The sequence below is a fragment of the Rutidosis leptorrhynchoides genome, chromosome 3 (assembly GCF_046630445.1).
Source record: "Rutidosis leptorrhynchoides isolate AG116_Rl617_1_P2 chromosome 3, CSIRO_AGI_Rlap_v1, whole genome shotgun sequence".
Lineage (NCBI taxonomy): Eukaryota > Viridiplantae > Streptophyta > Magnoliopsida > Asterales > Asteraceae > Rutidosis > Rutidosis leptorrhynchoides.
In genome coordinates, this window is record NC_092335.1 from 65,288,115 (window position 1) to 65,303,485 (window position 15,371).

The following is a 15,371-nucleotide window of genomic DNA, read 5'->3' on the forward strand; positions in this document are numbered from 1 at the left end:
ATAATCGGTATGAACGGGTCATTAAAACGCACAAGCGAAAGCATCGTTATTTCAACCTGAAACTTCTCGTTCATTTGCAGCCCATCTTCAATTAATTTTTTAACAGCCACAACCTAACCATATAATTAATTCCTATATATTAATATGTAAATGTTATAATTCAGTAGGCTTATAACTACCTTTAATGGTTATAAGAACAAAGAGAGAAAAAGAGAGAAGAAGGAGAGAAGAAATATTGATATTGATATTTCAAGAGAAATGGTGCACCTTAAATGGTTACCATACATGTCTATTTATAGTATAAAATATTACTATGCAAGAAATATAATAATAATAAAATTAACATCCAATCTAGATATTTTATAACACAATCTAGATATTTTATAACACTCCCCCTTGGATGACAATTTTATTAGAGAATAACTAGTACTGCCTCGTTAAAAACCTTGCTAAAGAAAACCCATTTGGATAAAACTTTAGCTAAGGGAAAAAGAGTGCAGTATAGAGTTGACTCCCCCTCAAGTAGGCAACGCCTGAGTTGTTACATCTTCTGAACATGCCTCATGCCAATATTATGAACGTGTGTTCTGAAAATAGCAGTTGGCAGTGCTTTGGTATAAAGATCAGCAGAGTTGTTGATTGAACGTATCTCATTTTAATCTGGTTGTCTTTTACGAGATCTTGAGTATATGAGAAGAATCTGAGGTTTTCATCTGAAACTGTATCATCTAAATCTTTTATGTACAAGTTTAGCCCTCGTGATTTGTCTACAGTCTCCTTCATGGTTTGTTCAAACCGTTGTTTCAGTTCCTATTCCCTTTCAGTCTTTTTCTGAGCCTTACCAATATACCATTCTTTTCCATCAAACTTATGACCGTTAAGACCGTTTATAGCTTTAGCGCCTCGTCAGCATTTATGTTTTGTTCTGTCATTTTTGATACTCTTCTTTCATTTGTATTATGTAAGCTGTATTATCTTCATAGATAGTTGTTATGCTTTTATAGCGTTCTAGTCCACAAGAATCAATAATGATTTGTATCATTGATCTTAACTAAAATCATTCCCGAGTAGCTTCATGTAATGCAATCACTTCGGCATGATTTGATGATGTTGCAACAAGTGTTTGTTTTGAGAACGTCATGATATTGCGGTGCCTCCATTTAGGAATACATATCCAGTTTGAGATTTAGCTTTATGTAGATCGGATAAATAATCTGCATCTGTATAACCAAACAAATCTTGTTTCGAGTTGTTAGAATAAAATAATTATAAATCAGTAGTTCCCCGAAGGTATCAAACTATTTGTTTGATTCCATTCCAATATCTTTTGGTAGGGGCTGAGCTGAACCTTGTCAACAAATTAACTGCAAAAGAAATGTCAGATCTTGTATAATCTATAAGATACATAAGAACCTCAATTGCACTAAAATATAGAACTTCCGATCTGTTAAAATTTTCATGATCTTCGCAGGGATGAAATAGATCAGTGTCAATATTGAGTGATCTAACAACAATGAGTTTGTCTTTAAAAAAAATTGTTTTAAAATCTTTTCGGTATAAGTTGTTTGATGTACAAGTAAACCATTAGGCATATGCTCAATTTGCAATCCAAGGTAATACTTGGTTTTTTCAAGATCTTTCATTTCAAAATAATTCTTTAGAAGTTGAATGATTTCATAGATCTCTTTATTTGTTCATATGATGTTAAGAACATTGACATAAACAACTACGATCTCATATCCGAACATTGTTTTTATAAAACATACGTGCAAAATAAGTTTATATTTATACCCTTTTTTTTATCAAGTAGTCATTTAATCGGTTATACCACATACGTCCCGTTTGTATAAACCCACTTAGAAATCTTTGTGATTTAATGGAATATATTCCCTTGGGTTTTACATTAGATGCTTATGATACCTTAACCCTTTAGGTATATTCATATATATCACTATTAAGTGATCCATACAGATAAGTAGTAACAACATTCATGAGATGCATTTAAATAACTACCAGGTTGATTAAGTATCTAATAAGTAATTGTATCCATTACAGGAGGATAATTTTTCCTCCTAATTTATTTCTGGTCTTTGTGAGAAATATTGAGTTACAAGTCTAGTTTTGCCTTGTAACTTCATTTGCACATTTCTTTTCGGATAAAAATTCATTTGTATCCCATACGTTTCACATCTTTAAAAGTGATAACGATTGATCCGAAAACTTTTCTTTTATCGAGCGATTCTAATTCAGCTCTTATTGCTCCTTTCCATTGAGCTCAATCATGTCCATTTTGTATATTCAATGACAGATTTTAGTTCCAGATCATCATCTTTATTCATGATGTCATTGTAACATTATATGAAAATATCTCATAGAGATTTTAGTTTCATTTCGGTTCCATAATATTGCATAATTTATCGCAATTTTAGTATTTACATTTATCAATATCCTATGCAGAAGGAATATTGATTTGTGGTTCTTCTTGAACACTTTCTCTTACCTCATTATCAGCTGATTTTCTTTTTCGAGGATTTTTATCTTCGGAACCAATTGATCTTCCACGTTTGATGCGTGGCAAAGACTCAACAGTGACATTATTGCCAGCTTTTGGAATTTCAGTTCGAGCTGGAGCATTTATCGCTGGTATATATGATTTAGTCACCTTTTTTTTATATCTGTAAGTGCATAAAGTAATTAATTTGCAAGTTCTTGCATATGCATTATTTTTGAACTTTCGTTTCACATTCTTTTGTGCGAGTTCAATATACCTTAATTGATGTTCACATCATGAAGCATCATTTTTTTATTTCTCCCCCTAATCTAGGGAACAATGTTTTATTAAAATGACAATCGGCAAAAACGTGCTGTAAAAATATCACCCATCATGGGTTCAATATATATCTTATGATTGAAGATGTTTTATATCCAAAATATATTGCCATCTTTCTTTGAAGAACCATTTTATTGTGTTGTGGTGATACAATTTGAACATACACTGCACAACCAATGTTCTAAGGTGGAAAATATTTGGCTCTTGGCCAAAATGAAGTAGTAAGTGAAAATATTTATGACTTCCACATGGTATAATGCGAATTAATGTCGCAGCATGTAAATTTACATGTCCACATATAAATATTGAGAGTTTTGTACTCATTATCATTGTCTAGTTATTAGCTGCAAGCGTTTATCTATTGATTTAGCTAAACCAATTTTGTGTATGCACATGAGCAACTGGATGTTCAACAACAATCCCTGTAGATATATAATGATCATTAAATGCTTGAGATGTTAACTCACCAGCATTATCAAGTCTCATCCTTTTAATGGTGTAATCAGAATAATGTGTTCTCAATTTAATAATTTGTGCAAGAAACTTTGCAAATGCCATATTACGGCTTGATAACATACAAATATGAAACCATCCGCTAGATGCGTCTATTAGAACCATGAAATATCAAAATGGTTCACATGATGGATGAATTGGTTCATATATCTTACCTTGAATTCTTTCAAGAAACATTTGTGATTCATTTTCACAATATACTTTTCATTAATCACCATATGTGCTTTCCATTAATCACCATATGTGTTTTTTTTTTTTTTTTTCATAAATCACCATATGTGCTTTTTCATCATATATCATTTTCACCATATACGCTTTTAATCATATGTACTGTGTTTTTCATCATATGCGCTTTTAATCATATGCGCTTTTCATCATATACGCTGCGCTTTTCATCATATTTGCTTTTTATCATATGCGCTGCATTTCCATTTTTAAACACCAATTATGTTTGCATAATTGCATTCACTGATGTTTTAATTGGCATCCATGTTTAAGGACTCATTTGATTTTTTAGATGATGTGATTTCTAATATTTGACAGTGATATACGAGTAGTATAATGTGTTTAAACATATCATATCATTCAATATTCATGTAATTAATCTGAAAATATTATTTTCACATATAATGGTTTGTAATTTCCGAAACTATGCATATCGAATAAATCTTGGTTAATTATTTGTTTGTTTGTATATCATGGGTTTTGTGGAGTACTACAACCACTCATCCATCTCCCTATATTCAAAAGATTTAGTATGCCTGAAATAAATAATGATTAATTGCATAAGTAATCATAAATGTTAGATAACATATAAAGATCCCATCGTATTCGTATTGATCGGAATTAATCTCGACCCATGGTACCGTGTTGTCAAATGACGTGTTGCGTACATAAAGTACCGTGTTGTCAAATGACGTGTTGCGTACAATCATGAGGTCTTATTAACATAAATATAAATGTTAGTGAAGTTAATAAGAGTTAGATTACAGAAAATATAATTCAGGTGGTATAACCGACCATATATAACTTAAATAACATAAATATAAATGTTAGTGAAGTTAGTAAAAGTTAGATTACAGAAATATAATTCAGGTGGTATAACCGACCATATATAACTTAAATAACATAAATATAAATGTTAGTGAAGTTAGTAAAAGTTAGATTACAGAAATATAATTCAGGTGGTATAACCGACCATATATAACTTAAATAACATAAATATAAATGTTAGTAGTCCAAAATTTGATATATTCGAGTCTGAAAATTATTAATAATTTCATACCTTGATTAGTGATTCGTGATCGTTTGAGATATCTTTTAATTACACTAAGCTTTTCGTGCTGATAACGTGTTATAATTCAGTAGGCTTATAACTACCTTTAATGGTTATAAGAACAAAGAGAGAAAAAGAGAGAAGAAGGAGAGAAGAAATATTGATATTGATATTTCAAGAGAAATGGTGCACCTTAAATGGTTACCATACATGTCTATTTATAGTATAAAATATTACTATGCAAGAAATATAATAATAATAAAATTAACATCCAATCTAGATATTTTATAACACAATCTAGATATTTTATAACAGTAAAAACTTAAGAAGTATTAATAAAATGAAAAAAAAAATTACATGAGGCGTCCTTGTGGTATACTTTAGATTTCATAAGGATTTCCTAAGCTTTTCTTTTGACGTGCGGGTCCCCATAATTTACACTCATTTTGCCAGGGGTCTGTGCGACTAACGGTCGTTAAATAAGGTTGTTAATATCATCATTACAGTTGCTCTTCCTTTTTCTTTCCCCATTCTTCTTCTTCTTCACCTTTTACGAAACCTCACCTTTTACGAAACCCAGCTAGAATAACCTACAACTTTTTTTATAATCACCTCTATCAAATTAAAATCAAATATTTAAGAATGAAACAACCTATCCATAAATACACCCATAAATCAAGAACAAGATTAACCTGAAAATGCTTACCAAATCAGTATTCACAAAAATGCTCAAGGTGACCTGCTAAAAAAATTAAACCCATTTAGAAGCAATTCTCAAGAATGGTTCACTGACAAAAACCTGCTAGATTCCTTAGGAATTAGACAACTGCATTTCTGGATGTGTCGAAAATCCCGAACATCTGCAAATATGTTTGGTACCTGAGGATAGAACAATCCAATTGTTTCGCGAGTAACTTTTGTCACCTAGCAAAACTGTTAACACTATAAATTTAGTATACAATTTGAAATTCGGGTACGTCTCACATTAAGAATCATTCACCCTTTTACTAATCCAACTCAATGACTCATACAGCCTAAAATTAAATGGGCGGTCTATAAACTCATTTTAATAAAATGTTTCCTTTTTTTTATATCAAGAATCATACTTCTTATAATGGCAAACACTACAATGGATAAGAATTATGGATTCTTGTCTTTTTATTTGATTAGCATTGATGTATTTGCAATATGTTTTCATCTAAAATAGTTGCGAATTTTAAATGCTTGGTTGATGAATGAGGCTTGAATAATCAAAATATCCGATAACACATTAGATATATACATAACAGACAGAGACATAATGCACCCATAAATGTTACTGAAATAAAACAAGTGTTGCTCTAACCGAAACGTTCAGGTGATTCAAGGCTTTCAACATACGTATTATTAAAAAAGTCTCCTTCTGGACAGCCTTCAATTGCTACACTTGTGCATCTTCTTTCATCCATATTGTATATAATAAGTTTATTCGCCTTATTAATACCCAACAGAATATCTTGATTGCTTACTTGAGCAAATGTATGATAAGCTTCAAATATGTTGGTTAACATACAAAGTTTCGTCCAAGACTTAGGAACCCCATACTCCTCCATCACCCACAATTCATAAAAGTCTTTAGAATCATCACATATAACAACAACTAATTTCCCACCAAAAGCAAAAACCTGGGAACGCTTAAATGAATCCTGGGAACACTTAAATAAATCCGGTAACTCGATTTCATGAGATTCTTCATCAGCTAAACTAAAGGTAACCATAGTCATTGTTTCGCTTCCATTTCTTACTACCCAGTGAAGGATATTGTTTAAGAGTACCCCTCGTCGATTTTGATATTCACATTGTTTGCAAGGAAAATTAGGCAACATGCTCCATGAATTGTTACGTAAACTATATACGCTTACAAAATGTATCATGGTATCAGAATCTTGAACCCTCTTATGAGAAATTAGGATTATTTTATAATCATCCGTAGAAAAATCATAACCAAAGCCATGTGCATCATTGCTGCCGCTAGAATATGGAATTTTCAAGGTCTTTCCGGTGGTTGGATTTACTAAATAGAGGTAATGTAGACGATGGGCTAAAAGAAGACCCTTGCAAGACCCTAGTAACCCAAAACATGATTCCTGTAAATTCAGGCGTTTAGCAGTTAGGGTTGCCGGTGTGATTTGGGCGTTGAGATTTTTTACATCGACCGAGTAGAGAGAATCACCAACAAACGGAACTAAAATCAAGTGGGTAGGGTTAGGATTGGGATTGTTTTTGGTGTAGTTAAGAGTAAGGGTTTTGATAAAATTGGGACTGGAAATTAGGAAGTACCATCGTTTTGAAACCGATTTGAAACGGCCAAGGGATTTGGGTGGCAGAAAAGGGAGAATTGCTTCGACGATGTCCGGTGGAAGGTGGTTTAGGGCACAAATTTGGTTATTTGGGTCCGACATGAAGATAATGAACAGCGAAAATGTAAGGGTTTCGTATCTTATCTTATCTTAGGGCAGTTAAGCAAAATGAGAGGAACAAGTATAGAGAGATGATGACTTACTTCAATTCTGGGATGGACAGAGGATCTGTAGCAACAGAGCGAGAAAATGGACAACTGATGATCAGGTACGGTGAAGAAGAATATGAGAATGCCCCCAATTTGTAATTTGGTTAGGGTTTTAGGGTTTTTTAAGCCGCAATAGAAAACTACCGTGGTACTTTATTAGATTTTAAAATATAACACAGAAAATCGTTTTATAGCACGTTTCAATAAAGTATCTGTTATAATTCAGTAGGCTTATAACTACCTTTAGTGGTTTGATTCTTGATGTTATAATTCAGTAGGCTTATAACTACCTTTAGTGATTTGATTCTTGATTTAGAATACTAATAATGAAGTGTAAGAACAAAGATGATAATGGAGAGAAAGAAAGAAACACTTTGTAAGTGTGAGAAATGGTGCAAGTTTAATGCTTGCATTCATGAGTATTTATAGCCTAAAATCTCAATATAAAAATACATACTTTGTGTACCAAAATTGACTATATGTATACACCAAAATTGACTATCCATATCTATATTATTATTATTATAACACTCCCCCTTGGATAGCAATTTTATTTTGTTGAAGATCAACTATAAATTACTGCCTCGTTAAAAACCTTGCTAAAGAAAACCCAGTGGGAAAAAACTTTAGCTAAAGGAAAAAGAGTGCAGCATGGAGTTGACTCCCCCTCAAGTAGACATCGCTTCAGCTGTTACATCTTTTGAACATGTCTCATGCCAATGTTATGAACGTGTGTTCTGAAAATAGCAGTTGGAAGTGCTTTCGTGAAAAGATCAGCAGAGTTTTTGCTAGATTGCACATATCTCATTTCAATCTGGTTGTCCTTAATGAGATTTTGAGTGTATGAGAAGAATCTAGGTGGTATGTGTTTTGTTCGGTCACTTTTGATATACCCTTCTTTCATCTGTGCTATGCAAGCTGCATTATCTTCATAGATAGTTGTTGGACTTTTATCGCGTTCTAGTCCACAAGAATCAGTAATGAGTTGTGTCATTGATCTCAACCAAAAACATTCTCGAGTAGCTTCATGTAATGCAATCACTTCGGCATGATTTGACGATGTAGCAACAAGTGTTTGTTTTTGAGAACGCCATGATATTGCAGTACCTCCATTTAGGAATACATATCCAGTTTGAGATTTAGCTTTATGTGGATCAGATAAATAACCTGCATCTGCATAACCAACCAAATCTTGTTTTGATTCGTTAGAATAAAATAATCCTAAATCAGTAGTTCCTCGAAGGTATCGAAATATGTGTTTGATCCCATTCCAGTGTCTTTTGGTAGGAGCAGAGCTGAACCTTGCCAACAAATTAACTGCAAAAGAAATGTCAGGTCTTGTACAATTTGTAAGATACATAAGAGCTCCAATTGCACTAAGATATGGTACTTCTGGTCCAAGAATATCTTCATGATCTTCACATGGACGAAATGGATCAGTTTCAACATTGAGTGATCTAACAACCATAGGAGTACTTAATGGTTTTGCCTTGTCCATATTGAAACGTTTCAAAATCTTTTCAGTATATGTTGTTTGATGTACAAGTAAACCATTAGGCATATGCTCAATTTGTAAACCAAGGCAATACTTGGTTTTTCCGAGATCTTTCATTTCAAATTCTTTCTTTAGAAGTTGAATGGCTTCATAGATCTCTTTATTTGTACCTATGATGTTAAGATCATCAACATAAACAGCTATGATCACATATCCGGATGTTGTTTTCTTAATGAAAACACAAGGGCAAGTAAGATTATTTGTATACCCTTTGCTTATCAAGTAATCACTTAATCGGTTATACCACATACGTCCCGATTGTTTTAACCCATATAAAGATCTTTGTAATTTAATCGAATACATTTCTTTGGGTTTTGCATTTGATGCTTCTGGTACCTTAAATCCTTCAGGTATCTTCATATATATATCACTATCAAGTGATCCATATAGATAAGCAGTCACAACATCCATGAGATGCATTTCTAAATTTTTAGAAACTGCCAGACTGATTAAGTACCTAAAAGTAATTGCATCCATAACAGGAGAATAAGTTTCTTCATAATCAATTCCCGGTCTTTGAGAAAAACCTTGAGCTACAAGTCTAGCTTTATACCTTGTAACTTCATTTTTCTCATTTCTTTTTCGGACAAAAATCCATCTGTATCCTACAGGTTTCACATCTTTAGGAGTGAGAATGATGGATCCGAAAACTTTTCTTTTATTGAGTGATTCTAATTCAGCTCGTATTGCTTCTTTCCATTGAGCCCAATCATGTCTATTTTGACATTCAACCATAGATGTTGGTTCTGGATCATCATCATTATTCATGATGTCATATGCAACATTAAATGAAAATTTCTCATCAAGATTTTTCATTTCATTTCGGTTCCATAATATTTTTTGAATATGCATAATTGATTGCAATTTCTGTATTGACATCATCAATCTCCTCTGCAGTAGGAGTACTGATTTGTGGTTCTTCTTGAACACTTTCTTTTACTTCATTATCAGCTGATTTTCTTTTTCGAGGATTTTTATCCTTTGAACCAATTGGTCTTCCACGTTTCTGACGTGGCAAAGATTCATGAGTGACGTTATTGCCAGCTTTTGGAATTTCAATTCGAGCTGGAGTATTTACTGCTGGTATATATGATTTTGTCACCGTTTTTGTATCTGTAAATGCATCAGGCAATTGATTTGCAAGTTCTTGTATATGCATTATTTTTTGAACTTCTGTCTCGCATTCTTTTGTGCGAGGATCAAGATACTTTAATTGAGGTTCACACCATGAAACATCATTTTCTTTATTTTTCATTTCTCCCCCTAATCTAGGGAACAATGTTTCATTAAAATGACAATCAGCAAAACGTGCTGTAAAAACGTCACCTGTCATAGGTTCAATATACCTTAATATTGAAGATGTTTCATATCCAACATATATTCCCAACCTCCTTTGAGGACCCATTTTTGTACGTTGTGGTGTCGCAATTGGAACATACACTGCACAGCCAAATGTTCTAAGATGGGAAATATTTGGCTCTTGACCAAAAGCAAGTTGTAGGGGGGAATATTTATGACTTGCACTTGGTCTGATGCGAATCAATGCAGCAGCATGTAAAATTGCATGACCCCATATAGATACAGGGAGTTTTGTTCTCATTATCAATGGTCTAGCGATTAACTGTAAACGTTTAATCAATGACTCGGCTAAACCATTTTGTGTATGCACATGAGCAACAGAATGTTCAACAACAATTCCTATAGACATGCAATAGTCATTAAATGCTTGAGATGTAAATTCACCAGCATTATCAAGTCTCACCCTTTTAATGGTGTAATCAGGAAAATGAGCTCTCAATTTAATAATTTGGGCAAGAAATTTTGCAAATGCCACATTACGGCTTGATAACAGACAAACATGAGACCATCTGCTAGATGCGTCTATTAGAACCATGAAATATCTAAATGGTCCACATGGTGGATGAATTGGTCCACATATATCACCTTGAATTCTTTCAAGAAACATTGGTGATTCTTTCTCAACCTTAAGTGGTGAGGGTCTAGTTATCAATTTTCCAAGAGAGCAAGATGTACATGGAACCATTGTATCATGATGGATTTTTCTATCCTTTAGTGGATGTCCATGAGTACATTCAATAATCCTTTTCATCATTGTTGATCCTGGATGGCCTAATCTGTTATGCCATAAACTGAATACACCAGGATCAATATATTTTTCGTTAACTACCATATGTATTTCTGGTACATTTATATGTGTATAATGTAATCCAGAACTAAGTCTTGGCAGTTTTTCAACCACATGACTCTTGTCAGTGATACTTAAATATTTCTCATTTTCTGTTGTCACTGACTGATAATCATACCCGTTAAGGTATATGTCGGAGAAACTCAATAAATTTCTGCTTGACTTGGGAGAAAATAAGGCATCATTTATTAAAAATTTTGTACCATTTGGTAGTATGAAATTTGCCTTTCCTATCCCTTTTATCAAGTTAGCAGGTCCTGATATTGTATGTATAGTTCCTTCCGTTGGTTTTAGATCAATAAAATATTTCTCGGATTTAAGTATAGTGTGTGTAGTTCCACTGTCTGCTATACAGAGATCTCCACCACTTGATTGATGTTGTATTCCAGCAAAATTCATATTGAACTTCATATATAAGAAATAAATAGTGAGTACATTAATATTACACAATATTTTAAACGCAAATAGATAGTACTGAAACATTTAGCAAACATAATGACAAAGACAGACGATATTAAATCGTTTATTTTTCAAAAGACACACAACTTAAACATTCAAGAAATCTTCATATAAATCAGATGGTTTCTCAGTGACTGTTGGATCAATATTATCCACAAAATTTACTTCCTTTTCTTTACCTTTCAGCGAATCCTGATACATCTTAACAAGATGTTTAGATGTTCGGCAAGTATTAGCCCAGTGGCCCATTCTACCACATCTGTAGCAAGATTCTTCAGAATTTTTAGAAGAATTTTCTTCAACATCTTGTTTAATGGGCTTGTTTTGTGGTTGATATTTATATTTTCGTGGATTACTATTTCTTTGACCACCACGGCCACGACCACGACCACGTCCACGCCCATTACCATTACCATAAGGATGGTTTCTACCATAGTTATGGCTTTTGGCATGATGATGGTGATGGTTATTATAACCACGACCTTGCCCGCGTCCTTGTCCCTGTTTATAATTATTTGCAGTATTTGCTTCAGGGATTGCAAGTGTACCAGTAGGACGGGATTGCTGATTTTTCATTAATAGCTCATCATTTTGCTCTGCAACTAAGAGATATGAATTAAGTTCAGGATATGTTTTGAACTTTAGCATTCTCAAATTTCTTTGCACTGTGATGTTTGCAGCATTCATTGTGGAGAAAGTTTTCTCCATCATGTCTGCATCACTAATTTCATGTCCACAGAATTTAAGTTGTGAACATGTATTATACAGAGCTGAGCTGTATTCATTTACTTTCTTAAAGTCTTGGAACCTTAATGTTCTCCATTGTTCCATTGCAGCTGGAAGTAAAATTTCTCTTTGATTATTGAATCTGCTTTTGAGACCTTCCCATAAAACATGGGGATCTTCTACAGTCACATAATTATTTTGTAAGCATTCATCAATATGTTGATGAATAAAGCAACATGCCGTAGCTTGTTCTTTTTCAGAACAAGTGTTGTTTTCATTTATGGTTTCAAGAATGCCCATTGATTTAAGATGCATTTTTACTTTTATAACCCATGGCATGTAGTTGTTTCCAGTTGATTCTAAAGGAGTAAATTTAAGCTTTTCCAGATTCGACATTTTCTATTATCAAAAATTAAAACAAACATCATGATAAATTAGAGTCAATTTATATTCATAAGTATATAAACATTAAACATAAATTTAATATAACATAAATGATAAGTAGGTGACAGTGTCGACCATGTGTAAGCAATCATAAATAAATGTTATATAACAAAAATATAAATATTAGTAAACATAAATGAAAATTTGGCGACAGTGTCGACCATATATTTTTTCAGGTGGTATAACCGACCTATATCATTCTGGTGGTATAACCGACCATATATCATTTTGGTGGTATAACCGACCATATATCATTTTGGTGGTATAACCGACCATATATCATTTTGGTGGCAGAGCCAACCATATTTAGTATTAAGATTATCGTGCTGATAACGTGTTATAATTCAGTAGGCTTATAACTACCTTTAGTGGTTTGATTCTTGATGTTATAATTCAGTAGGCTTATAACTACCTTTAGTGATTTGATTCTTGATTTAGAATACTAATAATGAAGTGTAAGAACAAAGATGATAATGGAGAGAAAGAAAGAAACACTTTGTAAGTGTGAGAAATGGTGCAAGTTTAATGCTTGCATTCATGAGTATTTATAGCCTAAAATCTCAATATAAAAATACATACTTTGTGTACCAAAATTGACTATATGTATACACCAAAATTGACTATCCATATCTATATTATTATTATTATAACAGTATCAGATTAATCGATAACTATTATTTATTTAATTTATTTAATATTCAATTATTTTTTATTTTAACTTAATTAAAACAACATTCATTTTAATAATATCCTCCTTACACATTCTACAAACCATATCTTTTTTTAACAGCGATTGGCATCACCAGAGGGGGACTAAACCACCCGTTGCGATCATATCTCGTTTCGACTATGCTGATGCAGCGATAATAACCCCGCCCTCATCGCTGCCCGAGAGGAAACCTTGAAACTGATCCAAGGGCACGGTCAAGTAAAACCCCCCTCCCCTTTACCCCCCAAACGATATGGGAAAGGTGCCATGGGTGGAGACTTCATGGCAGGGATGGAATTGTGTTTTTAATATGTAGGCAACGGGGGTCGAACTCCTGACCTCCCATAAAGTAGGCATGCCACCAACCGCTGGACCACATCACAACTTCTCTACAAACCATATCTACACACATGTTTAATTATGTAAGGGTAAAACGGTAAAAGGTATAAGATTTTTTCTGTTCGGGCTAGTTGAGAGGGCGAGTAATGCGACTTCAAACTTTGATGTACGCAAATAAGCATGATTACTCCCTGGCTGTTTCCAAGTATTCCTTGACCACCACAAAATTCTCCTGCTTGATAGGGTTCGAACGTGATACATCTTGGGAACTCGAAGCCCTGACCACTAAGTCAATCTTGTGGTGGTCACACGTGTTTAATGTAGAGAGTATATTTGTTTATCAATCTTAGTTACTTTAGGCGAAACTAAAAAACCTACTAAAATAGTTCAACTCAAATAACGAATAATTCCCGTCTACGCAAATCATAATGGCTAAGGAGTTTAGTCATGGCCAATATTTTTCAGGTCTCGCACTAAAAGCTTAAGTTAGGATCACAATTTCTTCGGTCGTAACCGAAATTCACTCCACTCGCGAATCGCAAGAACCCTTTTTTGACTCATCACGTGACTCATCAACCATAAAAGTTCTTTTTGAATCAATCCTGAAGTATACTTTGAACTAGTATAAACATTATCCAATAGACCAATACAACCTTGGCAAAACATCATTTTAAGCAGCTAGATGCTTCAATAGTTCAATAAAACTACCACGGTTTATTGAATTAGATACTTATCATGCCCTCGAAATGCGCAAGTTTGAAATGTTAACCAACAAACTATATCAAATGAAGCTTTTAGTCGTGGACAGTTATTTGAGACCAACTCTAAAAGCTGTTTTTTCAAAGTTGTTTCCAATAATTTCAGGTTGATTCAATAGATTTTTGCTATCATAGTAAAGCATCTTTATTTATGTTGAGAACTCTTAATATGCTCAAGGAATGCACATCTTTTTCCGTCATAAACTTTTTTTGCTAAGATGTATTTTTACAACGTTACTTGTTTCGTCACCACTTTGGGTCATCCTTCCTTATATATATATATATATATATATATATATTGATAATGCTAAAACGAACATATATTTCATAGCATTATTCCTCAAGAAAGACAAGCTTTTAGTTGCAATTGTTCTATTTACAAGTGATATTCGTTTAAATAATAAAAGGTGAAGACAAAAGACAGATTCGACGAATTGAAGACGCAAACGACCAAAAAGCTCAAAAGTACAAAAGACAATCAAAGAGGTTCCAATTATTGATAAGAAACGTCTCGAAATTACAAGAGTACAATATTCAAAACGCAAAGTACAAGATATTAAATTGTACGCAATGACGTTCAAAAATCCGGAACCGGGACCAGAGTCAACTCTCAACGCTCGACGCAACGGACTAAAAATTACAAGTTAACTATGTATATAAATATAATATAATATATAATTAATTATATAAATTATATATATATTATATGTATATAATAAACCGTCGGTAAACAAAGAGCCAAAATGGAGTGAGCTGTATTTACAAACTCCGCGACTCGCGGAGTTTGAAGGCAAAAAGGGCCGCGAGTCGCGGAGCCCCAAATTCTGAAACTCCCTATAAAAGCAAACGAATTCTGATCGCAAAAACCAACATATATATCCATCCTCTCTATATCTATACGTAAATATTTATATTTATATTTTAATTTTAATTTTAATCCTAATAATAAGGGTATGTTAGCGAATATTGTAAGGGTGTAAGTCGAAATTCTGTCCGTGTAACGCTACG

At 33.2% G+C, this 15,371-nt stretch overlaps 1 pseudogene; it reads right to left on the reverse strand.

Moving 5' to 3' along the window:
- The window catches only part of LOC139900044 (serine/threonine-protein kinase PBS1-like), a 43,424-nt pseudogene extending 37,042 nt beyond the window's left edge, over nt 1–6,382 (reverse strand).
- Between the last annotated feature and the right edge of the window lie 8,989 nt (nt 6,383–15,371).